The following is a 17,413-nucleotide window of genomic DNA, read 5'->3' on the forward strand; positions in this document are numbered from 1 at the left end:
ATGAGCCGTAAGGACTGAGAGTAACTTTATGTAGCCCACTCATCTGCCTAAAGAACTGAATCTACTAAATAAGAAATGTAGACATCAGAAACTAGCACCTGTTTTTTTATTACCAGCTCATGGCTGCAAGTGTTAAGGTTACAGATAAAGGGCAGTGCCACTGAAATTTTTCTTAAACCAACCTGGGGCATAAGTTAACAACTTCTCGTTCTTGAAGACAACATATGGGAGACAAGGAGCATTAGTTGGCCATGGGCTGAACAAACAAGATCCTGGTGATTTGCCTTAATGACCCTTAGGTTGGAGGAAAATAACAAAATTTGCAAGTAAATCCTACTGTGTTGAAATTCTGATCCTCACAAATATAGCTGATGCTATCCTTGGGTATTATGGTTTGAATATGCGGTACCACCAAAAGCTCATGTGTGAAACAATGCAAGATGTTCAGAGGTAAAAAAAATAGATTATGAGAAGTATAACCTAATTAGTGGATTAATCCACTGATAAGGATTAATTGTGTGGTAACTGTAGGCAGGTAGGGCTAATCTAAAAGTAGGAGGTCCTGGAGGTGGGAATGTCTTTGGGGTTTATATTTTTTCCAGATGCCCTTCAATAGATTAATGGATAAAAAAATGTGGCATTTATACACAATGGAGTATTATGCAGCACTAAAAAATGACAAAATCATGGAATTTGCAGGGAAATGGATGGCATTAGAGCAGATTATGCTAAGTGAAACTAGCCAATCCCTAAAAAACAAATGCCAAATGTCTTCTTTGATATAAAGAGAGCAACTAAGAACAGAGCAGGGAGGAAGAGCAGGAGGAAAAGACTAACATTAAACAGAGACATGAGGTGGGAGGGAAAGGGAGAGAAAAGGGAAACTGCATGGAAATGGAAGGAGACCCTCATTGTTACACAAATTACATATAAGTGGTTGTGAGGGGAATGGGGAAAAAAAAACAAGGAGAGAAATGAATTGTAGTAGATGGGGTAGAGAGAGAAGATGGGAGGGGAGGGGAGGGGGGATAGTAGAGGATAGGAAAGGTATCAGAATACACAGTCACTATTATGGCATCATGTAAAAATGTGGATGTGTAACCGATGTGATTCTGCAATCTGTAATTGGGGTAAAAATGGGAGATCATAACCCACTTGAATCTAATGTATGAAATATGATATATCAAGAGCTTTGTAATGTTTTGAACAACCAATAAAAAAAAAGAAATATCATCTGTGATGTGACTTTAAAACACAATTTCCTATATATGCCAAAGTGATCAGTATACCCCTCAAGCTGTGACATTTTATTCAAATGCCCAAGTAGACTTCTCTCCAGAACTAATGGATATATAAGTTTTTCTGTAGCATTCTGAAGAGTTGTAGATGACACTTCTGGGAAAGAAACAATATGCTCAATCTTCTCACAATCGATGAAAAGTGAATCCTAAAATCTAGGTATTCCAAGAAGGACTAAGAACATACTGCCTACATGTGAATGAACTAAAAACAGAGCATGTATCCTCAAATTTAAAACAGTATTTACTAAAGGAGAAAAGATAGCCTCTTCAGCAAATGGTGCCGGAAAAACTGGAAATCCATATGTAACAAAATGAAATTAAATCACTATCTCTCACCATGCACAAAACTCAACTCAAAGTGGATCAAGGACCTAGAAATTAAACCAGAGACTCTGTGTCTAATAGAAGAAAAAGTAGACCCTAATCTTCATCATGTGGGATTAGGCCCCAACTTCCTTAATAAGACTTCTATAGCACATGAATTAAAACCAAGAATCAATAAATGGGATAGATTCAAACCAAAGCTCTTTCTTTCTCCATTATCTGCCTCTAGCTGCACTGACTCGACTGGACAGCAGTGACTGAACCTTGTGAGGTTATATTACCTTAAACAAGAATAGGCAGAATACACATACTTATAAGGCCCACATGGAATGCTCACCAACATGTACCACACTGTGGACATAAAATACACCTTAAAATTTAATAATATCTTGTCTGTTCTCAAGTCAATATGAAATCACAGTAGAAAGAAAAAATCAAAAACTAATTGGAAAATACCCATACTCATGATGATAAAATAACCAATTTTAAATACTATGCTAAACATAAAGAAAACTCAGCTGGGCAAGGTGGTGCACACCTGTAATCCCAGCATCTCAGGAGGATGAGGGAGGAGGTTCACGAGTACAAAGCTAGTCTAAGCCTCTTAGGGATGTTCTGAGCAACTTAGTGAGACCCTGTCTTGAAATAAAAAATTAATAAGTGGGCTGGGGATGGGGCTCAGTGGTTAAAAGCCGCTGGGTTTAATCCCTGGCACAAAAAATTCTCCAAAATACATTTACTTAAATGTCAATTAAAATAAAAATTTATCAATAACTGTGGAATACAAGGAAAGCAGAACTTAGAGGAAAATGTATGGAACTGGATTCATGTCTCAGAAAATATGGAAGATCTAAAAGCAATCATCTGATTTTTTTTACTTTGATCCCAGAAAAAGATGAGCAACATATTTAGAAAATGACATAATATTGCAAAGATAATAAAAGAAATTAAACAGAGTTTTCAAATGACTTGATAATAGTTTGCAGACTATGATGTATCCAAAAGTTGAAGGAAAATACAGCACCCAAAAAGAATCACTGCAAACAGTGTATTAATTCAGGGAAATTTCATTTGCTTACTAAGGTAGCAAACTCTTAACTGTGAATAATCTGCCTAAAAGAAACTTAGGTAAATAACTAGTGGCACATTCATATTGTAAGACAGCACATGTGATAAAGAATAAGTTCAAAACAAATGCTGTCTTCTGAGACACAAGAGAATTATGAGGTTTGTGTGAGAATATCAACAAATATTTAAGAGGACATGCAGGCCCAGGTGAACATATATGTGTGTGTAATACTGAAATGTCTCCTCAAGACCTGCTCAGTGCTGCCTATCACCCATTGCTAGAGCTTACCTGGAATGCCTGATCCTGCCCATCATACCTTTGTCACTTACCTGTGTTCCCTTCTCTTGGGTTGCTGGAACGATTGTTATAAATGCAGAGTGGCAGTTGTGTACTCTTTGTTTCTTCATTCCAGAGTTACACGGTGCTTAATATAATAAGCTCTGGAAAGAAAATTGTTGTGTTAAATAAATTGCTTAGTAAAAGATAGCTATTATCCACAAATATAATCAACAACTTTTAAAAAGAATGCTCAAAACTGATATATGAACATGTAAAGAAAGTAATCTCAAGAAATACTATTATTCATTTATTATTAACTCAATAATTATTACCATTGACATTAATTAATTTTCAAAGCATAACATAAGGTATTGATAATCCATAAGGAAAAAGAAAAAGAAAAAACAAAAACAAAAACCCCTCCAAATTCATAAATCAGAGAACATAGTTTCTAGGTGGATCAGAGACCTATACCTAAATGTAAAAACAGTTCAATGCATCACTTAGTATAAAATTTAGCAAAATAAATTCATGACTTTGTGGTAGTAATTATGACTTTGTGGGTACTAATTATTAAGCTAAATCTAGGAGGAAGTATCCATATAAAAGAACAATTATCTAACATAGTCAAAGTGAGCAAAAATAGACAAAGACTGAATTAATCTCAAGAGTCTCCCTTTTTTTTCTTGTGGGGCTTTTGCTGACATTTAGAATTAAATTGCATGACATAGTGACAGTTTTTTTCTAACTGCAATATATATCATTTGTATCAAATGTAAAAATGCATTTCATTAACAATGAAAGAATAAAACTTTTAAAACCAGACAGGTAACTTTTATAACTTTTTTTTCAGTAAACATGCAGAAGGTACTCTAATACTGAATTATAATCCCAGTACTTTTCTATTTTTTTATGTTGAGATAGCATTTAAATTGCTCAGGCTGGCCTTAAACATGTGATTGTATCTCAGTTTCCCAAGTTGCTGAAATTACAGACATGCACCACATTGCCAAGGTAACTTAGAATTTTTATCTAAAATTTATTCAAAATAACCAGTTTGAGCTTATAATAACATAGTTATTTATCTTTTATAACTCCTATGATTGCATGAAAAACAGAAAGACATATTACTATACATAATATTAATAAAGGTATTCTAATATTCTTCATTCAGATGAAACTCTCATGAACCACATTTTGACTCATCTTACCCATGACAATTCCTTTTTTAACCATTATCTCTATTAATCAGAAGCACAGGTGATAGGGCTTTTTTTTTTTTTTTTTTGATACCAGGGATTGAACCCAGGGACACTTAAATACTGAGCCACATCCCTAGCCCTGTTTGTATATCATTTAGAGACAGGGTTTCACTGACTTGCTTAGTGCCTCACTTTTGCTGAGGCTGGCTTTGAACTCATAATCCTCCTGTCTCAGCCTCCCAAGCCTATTCTTGAGAGACTTGTGCTATATTTTCCAAAATTCTTTCTACTCTATGGACACTGTTTCTACATGTTTTAAAGTTACAGTCACCAGAAGGTGACAACAGAAGAGATTTGTTTGTGTGTATGTGTGTGTGTGTGTGTGTGTAGTCATAAGTTAACATGATTTATAATTTAATTTTTAACAAACAAGATTTTTAGACTAAATTTATGTATGTGCATCTGAGCACTATCACAATCACCATGAGCTTTCTAGCCAACAGTGTTCCTACTGTCAATTTCAAGATGTATCTTTATTGGAAAGAAAGGAAAATGTACACTATTGGATCTATGGAATACTTTACTTTTCTCTGAAACTTACCATTTCTCAGTGATTCTATATTATCTATTATTGAGAAAACATTCTAAAATACGGTTTTATATAAATTGACCAATGTTATTTACCTTCCATCAGGAATAAAGATGAAGTTATTAGTGAACTACTAGAATTTCAAGTTTAACTGTAGTGAATTCTAATAATTTTACATTGCCTTGACATACATTTTTGTATACATATCTAACTTGCTCATACCAAAAATTTGGTATAGACATCCATGAAACAGTTTATAGTTCTCTTTCTCTTCCACTAAAGAGCTTAAAGGAGGAAAAGAACTACAAACTGCTTCACATATGAATAAAACAAATTGCTAGTATGAGCTTATAGTAATGTATATATTTATTTATCTTGCATCACTTCATAAAACCACCTCATGGTGACAACTTCCAGGGGACAGGTAGATGTGGCAGTTTACAGGTATGCTGGCTCCAATTTCCTACAAGGATGATGAGATATTCCAGTGACCCGTTCTCATATACAGTGTGATTCCATGTAAAATGTGCTTGCTTCCTGGAAATCACCAATTATGACTCTCCTTGAGAAACATGCTCAAAATATCCTGTGCCACATGAAGGCTATAGCACACTGGTATCTCTTGTTTCTCTCTTTTCTCACTGTTCCTCTGTTCTGTGGGGTTTATGTCTGACTTCCTATAAACACTGTGGGGCATGCTGTCCACTTCTCACTGGGATCTAGCAATAAAGAAACGTATTATTTTTTCTCCTCTGAACTTTGTATTACCAACATACTTAACAGTAACTTATTTTCTAGTAAAGGCTCTCCTAGACAGTGTCTATCTTGGTAGGAATAGAGTGAACACAGATTATACAAAAGCCAAAAGGATATCTGCTATGTAAATAATTGTCCTATGTAAATGAATCTTGACATGGATAAGACATAGTGGTATGAGTTCATCCACCAGGTTAAAGAAGCATCCCATCATTTTGATTAGCTTTTATATAGTTGTGATCAGAAACCTGTCAAGAACAATTAGAATAGGAAAGGTTTATTTTGGCTTATGGTTTTTGAGGTTTAGTCTACCATTGGCTAACTCTGTAGCTTGGAGACCAAGGTGAGGCAGAATGTCATGGTGAAAGTGTGTGGCACAAGAAAGCACCTCGGGGCATGACAACAAGAAAGAGCAAAGAAAGGGAGGGGAGAGGGAAATGTAGAGAGAGAGGAATATGGAGAGAGAAAGAGAAAGAGAGACAGAGAGACAGAGACAGAGAGAGATATAGAAAGAGACATAAACAAAGTGCTGTACCAACCTGGGATAAAATATAAAATCCAATGTCATGCCCTCATTGATCACCACCTCCGGCTACACCCTACCTGCCTACAGTTACCATCCAGTTAGTCCATCAATGATCATGTTTAGCTTCCATAATCTAATCATTTTACCTCTGAAATGTCTTACATTGCCTTACACATGAGGTGATAGAGGATACCTCATATTTAAACCACATCACCTATGAAAGACCCATAAATACCTAGGACCAAATCCACTCTAATCCAATCAGAGTGGGGCTAGAGTTTATAGACACTGATGGGAGACCTAAAAAACAAATTACAAATAAAAATCCCTCAACATATATAGAATGCTAATTTAACAAACTATGGTTGAAAAACTCATTCAAAAGGAAAACAGAAATGACAAAATGTTTCTAAGATTGCTCTGGAGAGGCAGCTTTGTAAAGATGGAAAAATCTACGTACTCAGAATTTCTGCCCCAAACTTATGAGCAATGCTCCCTTTAAGTGACATTCAAAATTCATTTCTCCAACCCATAGCAATCCTATATCTATTTATTCTTTACCTTTATTTTGCTACTCACATGGACAGTTATCATGCAAGTCTCTTTATGAAGAAGACTGCAAATGTAGATGTATTAAGATTTTCATAAAATTTTAGATCTTTCCTCTTGCTTCTGTGAACAACACATATTGGGTACATGGTATACAGAACTGGCCTTTGTGTTCCATGATTAATATATCTCATTAGGAATAATCTCACACAATTTATAATATATTGGCACCTAGAATTTCAGTTTTTAAGAATACTCAATGTAATAGCAGGTTATGATCTGAAATGCATGCACCATTCTTCCTTTGACCAATAACTTCCATTAAGGCTAGATTGTGGAGCCAGGATGTTGTGCTCTTGTCTCAAGATGCAGTGTGACTTTGGGAGGCTTGCAATTTCATCTTTCTGAAAATTCACATTGTCAGATGAGCCTCTGTGAAATCTGCTCACAGGTGGTTGAGCAGGTTGTGAGAACTCATATCTGCTGTGCTTTCATGAAGTTATATTGGGAATGTGGTACTCAACACTGTCGCCTCTATTCCTATGAGCTCAAGTTAGTATAGTTCATTGTCTATCACTTGCCCTCCCTTAATCCTTAGCTCTCAAGTTAATGCTCCTACCATTTTGAATTGGGTCACTCTATGTCCTACTTACTTGGGTATTCTTGTATCCGGCCTATTGCTAACTTCGGTGTTATGTTTTTCCTTTTGTTCTTTCTTTTGTTTCTAGAGAATTTGAAGAGGAAACATTCTAAGTGTACATCACGATATATTCTAACATATGTACTGAAATAAATTGGACGTGTTGGTTAGACAATTACTTATATTTTAAGAAAAATTAAAATTACACAAGTGGGAGAACTCTCCATTTTTTAAACTGCAGATTTTAAAAGAGCCCACCATTTTTCAGGGATGAAAAATGAGCTTGGAATGGTTAGAAAGAAATTCTTGAATAACAAATGCCAATAAAACACCATACATACATACACACACACACACACACGTGCTATCCTGACCTCAAATGTGAGAAATGTGGTAGAGGTCAGGTGTGTCCCACTCTCTAGGTCTTTAGGCCATAAGAGCTAGTTTTCTCATTGTGGCTATTAGTGCAGTGTGGAGAATATGACCCATGATTACAGATCCTAAAATCAATCCTTGACTCTGTGGATGTCCACATGGTACAGTGTGCAGTCACGTGGCTCTGAAGAATATATAGATATGGGTCTTATATAAAACCCTGATGCTGACCATCTGAGAGCTGTGGCTCTGCGCAGGGAGCTGGGTAGTAAGTGGTCAGTCCTCCCTGCTCTGAAACTCTTTGTTTAATCAGCCCATATTCAGAGTTGCTGTTTGAATCTGCAAGGCTTTGTGGCAGCTCGGTTATTTGTGCCCAGCCAGACTGTGGCAGGATATTGCAAAGTCTGAGAGCTGGAGAGAGTGGAAGATAGGCTAAAAGTAGAAAACAAATTCTGAGTGTCCTAACCCCAAAGAACCACCTGGAGATGAGAAGAGTGGTAAGGAAACTTAGGCTCACCCACTTAAAAACAGTTGAAAAGACAGGCAAAATTTAAGTGTGATGCTAACAGAAGCATCCTTAAAACAGTGCAAACAGCTTAAAACCAAATTGTGAAAAGAAACCTAAGCCAGAAGTCTGAAGCCATGTTGTAGAACCCTTAGTAGTCTAGTCGCCCTCTTAAATCAGCATGATATCTTCCCAGGCCCAGACAGCTGCATATTAAACCTGAGGAAAAGTCCCCTGCAATGAGACAGCTTAAGAATCCAGCCAGAATAACTACTAGAAGGACCATTAGGAACCAAATATACTGAAACCTCCTATCCTTTACACTCACCACAAACAAGGGGAATGAATGGCCTGTTGGGGATAGATGCTGTGAAGTATACCTAGCCCAGCTCTGCAACCCAGGCAAGGACAGAAAGCCCAGTGCAGTGTCTGCTTGCTCAACTCAGATAGAGACAGCAATGAAGCAATATGGCCTCAAACAAAGGGTAGAAGATTCACAATGCACCAAACACTGAACTGGGTGGGGGGAGGCACAGTGGGAAAACTATGGCATTCCCCAGGATTATGGGGCCATACCAGAGGGAAGATGCATGAATATCCAGTGACACAGACATTCAGTGGAACATTACCAATCTAAGCAGCAGAAAGTTACGAATTCCAGCCCCATTGCATTGCCTGACACATAATCACAACACACAAGTGAAAGGACATTAGTTGGATATTTGTGGGACATTGCATAAGACATAGAAAACAGGGAATCAACAGCCAACATTCACAATGTGGGGCAGTGGAAACTAGAGTTTAGGTGAACCACCTGGAACCTTCAACTATGGTACCTCAGAGAGTGACTTCAATTCGTGGAATATTTCTGCACCATGATACAATGGTGGAAAAATCCACAAACAGAATTCCTGCACTCACAGATAGCCAACAAGATCTTCACTATCATGAAAAGGATACTGTAGAGGGGAACAGGTGTACAGTGACTCACAGCAATCACAGGGAACTCCACAGCCTGCATCCTGAACTTATGCATGCCACAGAGACAGGCCAGCCACAACACCACACCCTCTAAGTAATCAGCTGCAGGACCCTGGGCTAACAAACCAGAAGCTGCTGGTAATAGGTTCTTTACAAGTTGGTAATGGGCTCCTGCACACCTGCAACTCAAGAGAGAGATCCACAGACAAAGACTGGTGGACATCTGCTAAATGTCCAAACTCCAATGAAATCCAAACCAAGATTCAACAAGAATTTTCTTCTCCTTGGCATGGTTTACTATAAACAATTCTGACAAACTTTAATCCTTTAAATAACTCTTTAACTCAAATTATTTAGTTATTGCCCTGAAGCCAACACATTTGAATTATTAAATCTGAAATTTTTAAGCATTAATTGGAATTAATCTTCCTATCTTTGTTTTCTGAGCTCTGGTTTATACTTCCTCCTCTTACTCCTATTCATCCTCATGCATTACCTGCCACTAACTTAAAAACCCACCATTCACCTATTTCTCCTTTCTACCTTGGTGTGAATTATTCTTTCCTATCATTTACCTTCCTCCCTCCCTCCCTCCCTCCCTCCCTCCCTCTCTCTCTCTCTCTCTCTTTTTCCCTATACTTTTTGCCCAATCTTTCTTCCAACTCTTGTTTTAGCTCACACTTAAGATCATAGTTAGTTCACTAAATTCAACAACTAATTTTTTACCTATTTGTGGATTGTACTATAGTTTATACATACATTTGAAGAACCATAGAATACAACTGCAACAAGTTTTTGTTTCTTATAAGGTTGAACAGCATGAGGCATGGCTCTGAAGATATTATAAGTAAATAGATCTCAGTGGAATCTCTGAAAGTGGTGTTAAAACTGGCATCAGCATTGGTCACCCTTTGACTTAAAATATCATTATATGGATACTCACTCATCCCAGGATTCTTAAGGAAAGAAGCTAATTAACTATCCTTTGTGGGCTATTTGAGCGTCTTCACTCGGCCTTGGAGCTAAGGAGATTTTGGTTTGGCATTACAAGATATTTTGCAGCTCCTCACTCTTAATGGATTGTGCAATACATGAGACTTCTGTCTTTGCTTGGCTAGGAAGACTGATCTCATAGCTCTGGAGTTTGGCATGACCGACCCAGAACTAGACAGCCCATCTCTTACTTTAATTGGCTAAGAACATTCTGTAGAAAAACTCTGAAGTTCCCCCATATATATAAAGCAAAAACAGGCTCTTGCTGTCTCTTCCCAGTGTAGAAGTTTGGCCCTTAAGGTCAAAGAGCTGTCCTGTCCTGTCCCACTTTATAAAACATTACTTCTGTGTCCTGTGATTTTTTTGCTATATTTCCCAGCCAGCCCACACCATGCAGGGGAACCCAGCTTCTGTCTCCTGTGCTGGCTGTGGGCAAGAGTCCTTCATTTAAAAGAAGTTAGAAATGTACTGATAGGTAAGTATACATATAAATATGAAAAAGCAAGGGAACAAACCATTCCAAACACCCAACAATGCTTCAACAATAGAACTGACACCACAGTGGAAGGAATGTCAGGGAGGAATTTAGAAAGTTAAGATGTTTCACGAGCTAAAAAGGGAAATAATTGGTGTAACACTATGAAAAGCAGTTTAAAGGTTTCTCAGAAAACTTGGAATGGAACCACCATTTGATCCAGGCATCCCACTCCTTGGTTTATACTCAGTGAACTTAAAATCAGCATACTATGTGACACAGCCACATCAATGTTTACAGCAGCTCAATTCACAAAAGCCAAACTATGGAACCAACCCTAGATGCCCTTAAACAGATGAATGGATTAAAGAAAATATGGTACACATACACAATGGAATATTACTCAGCCTTAAAGAAGAATGAAATTATGGCATTTGCAGGTAAATGCATGGAACTAGAGAATATCATGCTAAGTAAAATAAGCTAATCCCCCCAAAACAAATGCTAAGAAGATGCTGATTCATTTGGAGGCAGTGGGTAGGGAAGAATGAAGGAACTGATTCATAGTGGGGCAGGGGGTAGGGAAGAATGAAAGAACTTTGGATTGTGCAGAGTGGAGTGAGGGGAGTGGAGGCGCTGTGGGGATGGGAAGGGTGATGGAATGAGATACTCATTATTACTCTATATACATGTGCGATTACACTACTGGTGTGACTTAGCACCATGTACAGCCAGAAAAATAAGAAGTTGTGGTCCACTGTGCATCGTGTGTCAAAATGCATTTTACTGTCATATATAAGTAATTAGAACAAATTAAAAATATAAAAAAATGGATAGAATTTTAAAAGCTGCAAGAGAAAAATGGCTGATCACATTTAGAGGTATACCAATCCAGATTTTAACTTACTTCTCAACCCAGAACCTAAAAGTCAGGAGGGCTTGGAAAAATACATAAAGAGTTCTTAAAGAAATGGTTGCCAGTCAAGAATATATGCCAAATAAAGTTAAGCTTAAGAATTAAAGATGAAATTAAATATTCCATGATAAAAAGAAAGCTGAAAGAACTCATAACTATGAAACTGCACTACAAACACACCCAATAAAATATTGCATGAAGAAAAAAATGAAGAATAAAAATGCAAACCAGCATAGGGATAAATTACACTAGAACACTCATTTAAAAGAGAATCAACTGCAATTTAAGCATTAGAAATAAATCAAAATGGCAGGAAATAAAGTCATCTCTCAATAAAAACCCTGAATGTAAACAGTCAAACTCTTCAATCAAAAGACATTGGTTGGCAGATTATAATAAAAAACAAGACCCAACAATATGCTGTCTTCAAGAGACTGACCTCACAGGCAAAGACATCACCTACTTAAGGTGAAGGAATGTGGAAAACAACAAAAACAACAACAACAACATCGTATTCATATGGGTCTCATAAATAAACAGAGGTTGCTATTCTCATATCAGATAAAGTAGACTTTAGGCCAACATTAATTAGAAAAGACAAAGAAAGTCATTTCACCATGCTTAAGGGAATCATACATCAATAAGATTTGATGATCATAAATATGTATGCTCCAAACAATAGAACATCAATGTGCATCTAACATACCCTTCTCAATATTAAGAATCAAATAGAGCAAAATATAATAATATTAGGTAACTGAAACATGCCTTACTCACAGCTGGATAGACCATCTAAACAAAAACCAAGTAAATATTCTACAGAACTAAAAAAGAAAATTAATATTAGGGACCTATCAAACATTCATAGAATATTTCATCCATCAACAAATGAATTCACTTTTTTCTCAGCAGCAAATGAAACACTATATAAAAGAGACTATATATTAAGTCACAGAATCTTGCCAAACATAAAAAACATAGTGACGATACCTTATATTCTATGAGACATAATGGGTTGAAATTAGAATATTAAAGATAATAAAAAGAATATTCTACTGTCATGTATAATTAAAAAGAACAAAAAATAGCTAACACTTCAACACTTGCAGATTAAATAATATACCTTTTCATTTTTAGTCGTAGATGGACACAATGCCTTTATTTTATTTATTTTTTTGTGGTGCTGAGGATTGAACCCAGTGCCTCACATGTGCTAGGCTAGCACTCTACCACTGAGCTACAACCCCAACCCCTAAATAATACACTTTTGAATGACAAATGGACAGCAGAAGAAATCAATGGAGAAATAAATTCTTAGAAGTAAATGAGCATAATGATAAACATATCAAAATCTTTGGACCAATATGAAGGAGTTCCTAAGAGGAATGTTCATAGAATTGAGTTCATACATTAAAAAGGATTAAGAAAAACATCAAACAAATAATCAACATTACATCTCAAGGCTCTAGAAAAGGAATAACAAACCAAAATACAAATCAGTAAAAGATAAGAAGTAATTAAAATCACAGCCAAAATCAATGAAATTGCAATAAAAAGCATTTCTGCAATCTGTATTTGGGGTAAAATTGGGAGTTCATAACCAACTTGAATCTAATGTATGAAATATGATATGTCAAGAGCTTTATAATGTTTTGAACAACCAATAAAAAAAATTAAAAAAAAAAGCATTACAAAGGATCAATAGAACAAAGAGTTGGGTTTTTGAAAAGACAAACAAAATTGATAAACCCTAGCCAAACTAATCAAAAGAATGAAGGAAAAACTCAGTTTATCAAAATTCTAAATGAAAAAGGCAATATCACCACAGGCACTACTAAAATCCACAGAATCATCAGATAATATTCTGAAAGTACTATATAATCTAAAGTAACTAGAGAATCTTAAAATACTAACAAATTCCTAGTGACGAAGGTTCAGAAAACATATGTTGGAGAAAACAGCCTTTTTTAACAAATGGGGCTGGGAAAAGTGGAAATTAATATGCAGTATAAGGAAATTTAACACCTATTTGTCAGCTGCCACAAAATTCAACTCAAAGTGAATTACCACAGTGAATCTCCATATTATGTACAACCAAAGTCTGGGAGCCTAACTGGAATAAGATGTAACCTATGTTTGTATAAATATGTCAAAATAATTTACTATCATGTATAGTTAGAAAGAACAAACCAAAAAAATGGGAACTAAAGACCTAGTAATTAGACCAGACATTCTATACCCTCTAGAAGAAAATGTAGGACCAATATTCCAACATGTCCATTATTGTAGTATACTGATTTTATATTCTTTGGGATATATATTGTGGAGTAAAATAGCTGGGTTTTATGGTGGTCTAATTCCTACTTTTTGGGGGAACTCCATACTGCATTCTGGAGTGGTTACAGTAATTTGCAGTTCCAACAACAACAAATTACTGACAATCTAAGTGCCTATTGAGCCAATCTAAGTGCTCTTCAACAGAAGAACAGATAAAGAAAATGTGGAATACATACACAATGAAGTATTGCTCAGCCATAAAGAAGAAAGACATTATAACATTTGGTGCTACATGGATGGAACTGGAGGCTATCTTGCTAACTGAAATAAGCTAGTCAAAAAGGCAAAAGTAGAATTTTTCCTTTAATATGCAGAAGCTAATCCAATATAAGGGGGAGGGTGTGAAAAAAAGAAGAGAAGAAAAATCAGTGGACTAGTCAATAGAATGAATGAGGGATGGGATAGGGAAAGATAGTGGAATGAATCTGACACTAACTTTCCTATGTACATTATCATAGTGAATCTCACCATCATGTATATCCATAAGAAATTAATTAAAGAAACAACTATAAGTAAATAACAGAAAGATCAGTAGAGTACAGGAAAGGGAACATGGGGAGGTCCAGGGGAATAGAAGGGAGAGTACTGGGGACTGAATTAAAACAAATAATTATGCATGTTTTTGTATTATGTAAAAATGAATACCATAGTCATATGTAATTAAAATATCTATATAAAAAAGTACAACTTTTAAGAAAAATTTAACACACAAGTGCTTTCTTTCTTTTTTTTTTAATATTTATTTATTTAGTTAGTTTTTTCGGCAGACACAACATCTTTCTTCTTCCCCAGTAAATACTTTTTTAAAAAGAAAGCACTTGACATACAAACAAAGATGTTGTGTTAAGTGCTTTCTTTTTAAAAAAGTATTTACTGGGGAAGAAGAATGATTTTAGAGTCCCTGAACTTTAGGGTGTTTTCCTGAAGCAGGTGCATGTAGGATTGAATTATTGCTAATAAGATGTTTTTTTGTTTTCTCCCTACATGATAATTTATTAACTTAACTCAGTGATAGGTATTGGTGTAAGGATTTTTATACCAATATAAAATTTTTACATTTTTATTTTCCATACATTTAGTTTCAAAGAAATTTTCAGAAAAAGCACAAGAGTTTCCTATACCCTTCAATTCATTCTACTGTCAATATCATGATAATGATGATATTCTGGGATACCTTACCAGATTTACCGTAATTTCTATTATTTATTTATTGCTACTCAAAACTGGCTTATAGATTATTGCCTCAAAACCAAAAATATTATTCTCATTTACCCAGCCTCAGGAATCAAGATACAGATGTTGGAGAATTCCGAGGACTCCAGTTAAAAACTGGCCTTGGGAAGTATTCACTCTAGCTTCTGTGACTGTTATTAAGAGTCAGTTCCTACCTGACTGATGTGATTTCACTGGAGAATAATTTCAAGAAATTAAAGAATTAATAGCCATCTTCACTAACTCTTCTTCTAAGAAGGTAAAAAAGAACATTAGGAGGAAAGAATACTTCCCAAGGTAAGTCTAGGACCTAACACCATAATGAGAGAAAAATGGGTTGTAAGAAAAGAAAATTACAATTTTCCCCATAAATTCCAAGGCAGCAGTTCTCAAGAAAATACTAGCAAACAAAAAAAAAAATATCAGCAACATATTTTAAAAGTAAAAAAGATTGTACACCATAACCAAGTTGTATTTACCTCAGGAATTAAATTTTGAATCAATACCCTAAAACAATAACTGAAATAGAATAAATTAATAGAACAACGGAAAAACCACAAGATCCACTTTAAGAATACAAAATAAGCATTTCACAAAGCCAAAAACACATTCATAGTTGAAACTATGAAAACCATAGACATAAAGAAGAATGTTCTTCCCCTAAAAGGGCAACCATGTAAAAAATAACAATTTGTGGTATCAGGAGACTCTCAGTGATTTTCTCAAGAAGAAAGAAAATGATACTCTTTGAGTCATAATTTGTGTCAGTGTAACCTGAAGACTCCTCTCTATCTCCTATCCTCTTCTTTTACCTCCTAACTTCTTTATTTTTTATCTCATCTTTCAACTGAAGTGAGTGTACTATCATTATGCTTAATCTTTTCAATCTATCCTATATTATTTTTCATCCACTTTTCTCCTTGGGTAATAGAATTTCATTATTTTTTAAACATTATTACTAATTAGTAATAATGTTTAAAAAATATATTGATACATGATTCATTCATAACCTACCACTGTTACTGGTGATTACTTTCTCTTCTCAAAGAGGTACTGAGAATTGAAATGAATACTATTGATATGCTGATTAGACATGTGGAAGGCTAAAGGATATCCCAAGCCCAAGGTTTATTATAAATACCGAACTACTCACTAAAGGATTCTAAAACAGCAGAGGAAGAGAAAGACATCCCAATAGATGTAAAAACAGAGGACCTTTAAAATTATGATGAGCTGGGCATGGTGGTGCATGCCTATAATCCCAGAAGCTCAGGAGGCTTAGACAATAGGCTCAAAAGTTTGAGACCAGACTGATCAACTGAGTGAGGCCCTAAGCAACTTAGTAAGATCCTGTCTCAAAATAAAAATTTTTAAAAAGTTCTGGGGATATGGCTCTATCACTGAGTGCCTCTGGTTTCAATTTCTGGTACCAAAAAAAAGGAAAGAACAAAATAAACAGGCTCAATTACATGTTACCTTTATGAGACTCACCTCACAGGCAAAGACATACACAGGATATAAGTTGAAGGAAAGCAAGCAGGAATAGCTACTCTCACATCCAACAAAGCAGGCTTCAAAATGAAATCAGTTACAAGACACAAACCATATGACTTCACTTTGGTAAAAAGGACACATAAACAATTTAAGTTAGACAAATAGTAAACAAACATTTATGCTCTAAATGCTGGCGTACCTAACTCCAAAATGCAAACACTTCTCAAAACATAGACTATAATGTAATATACTATATAATACTACTTGGAAATTTAAACACACCTCTTTCACCAATAGATCATCAAGAATAAAAAAAAATTTGTAATGGTCAGACCTAAAAATATTATAAATCAAATGGACCTAACAGACAACTATAGAATATTTCATTTAACCATATCCAAATTCATTTCCTATGTAGGTATTATGGAACATTCTTCAAAACATATCATATATTAGGTAACAAAGCAAGTCTTAGCAAATATAAATAAATTATATAATTCCATATATATATATATATATATATATATATATATATATATAATAAGGGAATAAAAGTTGAAATAAAAAGCAAGATACTATTCAATACAAGGTGTAATGTTTTGGATGTGATATGACCCCCAAAAGCTCCTGTGTGACACAATGAAAGGTATAGAGGAAAAATGATTGGGTTATGAAAGCCTTAACACAATCAGTGAATTAATCCTGATAGGGATTAATTGAGTGATAATTGATGTAGTAAGGTGTGGCTGGAGGAGGTGGGAATTGTTTTGTGGCTTGGGGGTATATATTTGCATCTGTCAAGTGGAGACTTCTATCTCAGCTTCTGATCACCAAGTGAGGTGCTTCCCTCTACCACACTTTTATGCCATGAAGTTCTGCCTCACTTCGAC

The 17,413-nt window shown here is 35.4% G+C and overlaps 1 long non-coding RNA gene across 1 annotated transcript in view; it reads right to left on the bottom strand.

Annotated features, from left to right (window-relative positions):
• Positions 1–4,211: 4,211 nt before the first annotated feature.
• Positions 4,212–17,413, bottom strand: part of LOC131423604 (uncharacterized) — a 49,104-nt gene continuing 35,902 nt past the window's right edge. The window contains exon 9 of the long non-coding RNA XR_009225348.1: positions 4,212–7,319. This is a non-coding gene — a long non-coding RNA (uncharacterized LOC131423604). The remainder of the gene's footprint in view (positions 7,320–17,413) is intronic.

The sequence above is a fragment of the Marmota monax genome, unplaced genomic scaffold, assembly GCF_021218885.2.
Source record: "Marmota monax isolate L192 unplaced genomic scaffold, Marmota_monax_Labrador192_F-V1.1 WCK01_AAM20220418_F8-fsc00179, whole genome shotgun sequence".
Classification (NCBI taxonomy): domain Eukaryota; kingdom Metazoa; phylum Chordata; class Mammalia; order Rodentia; family Sciuridae; genus Marmota; species Marmota monax.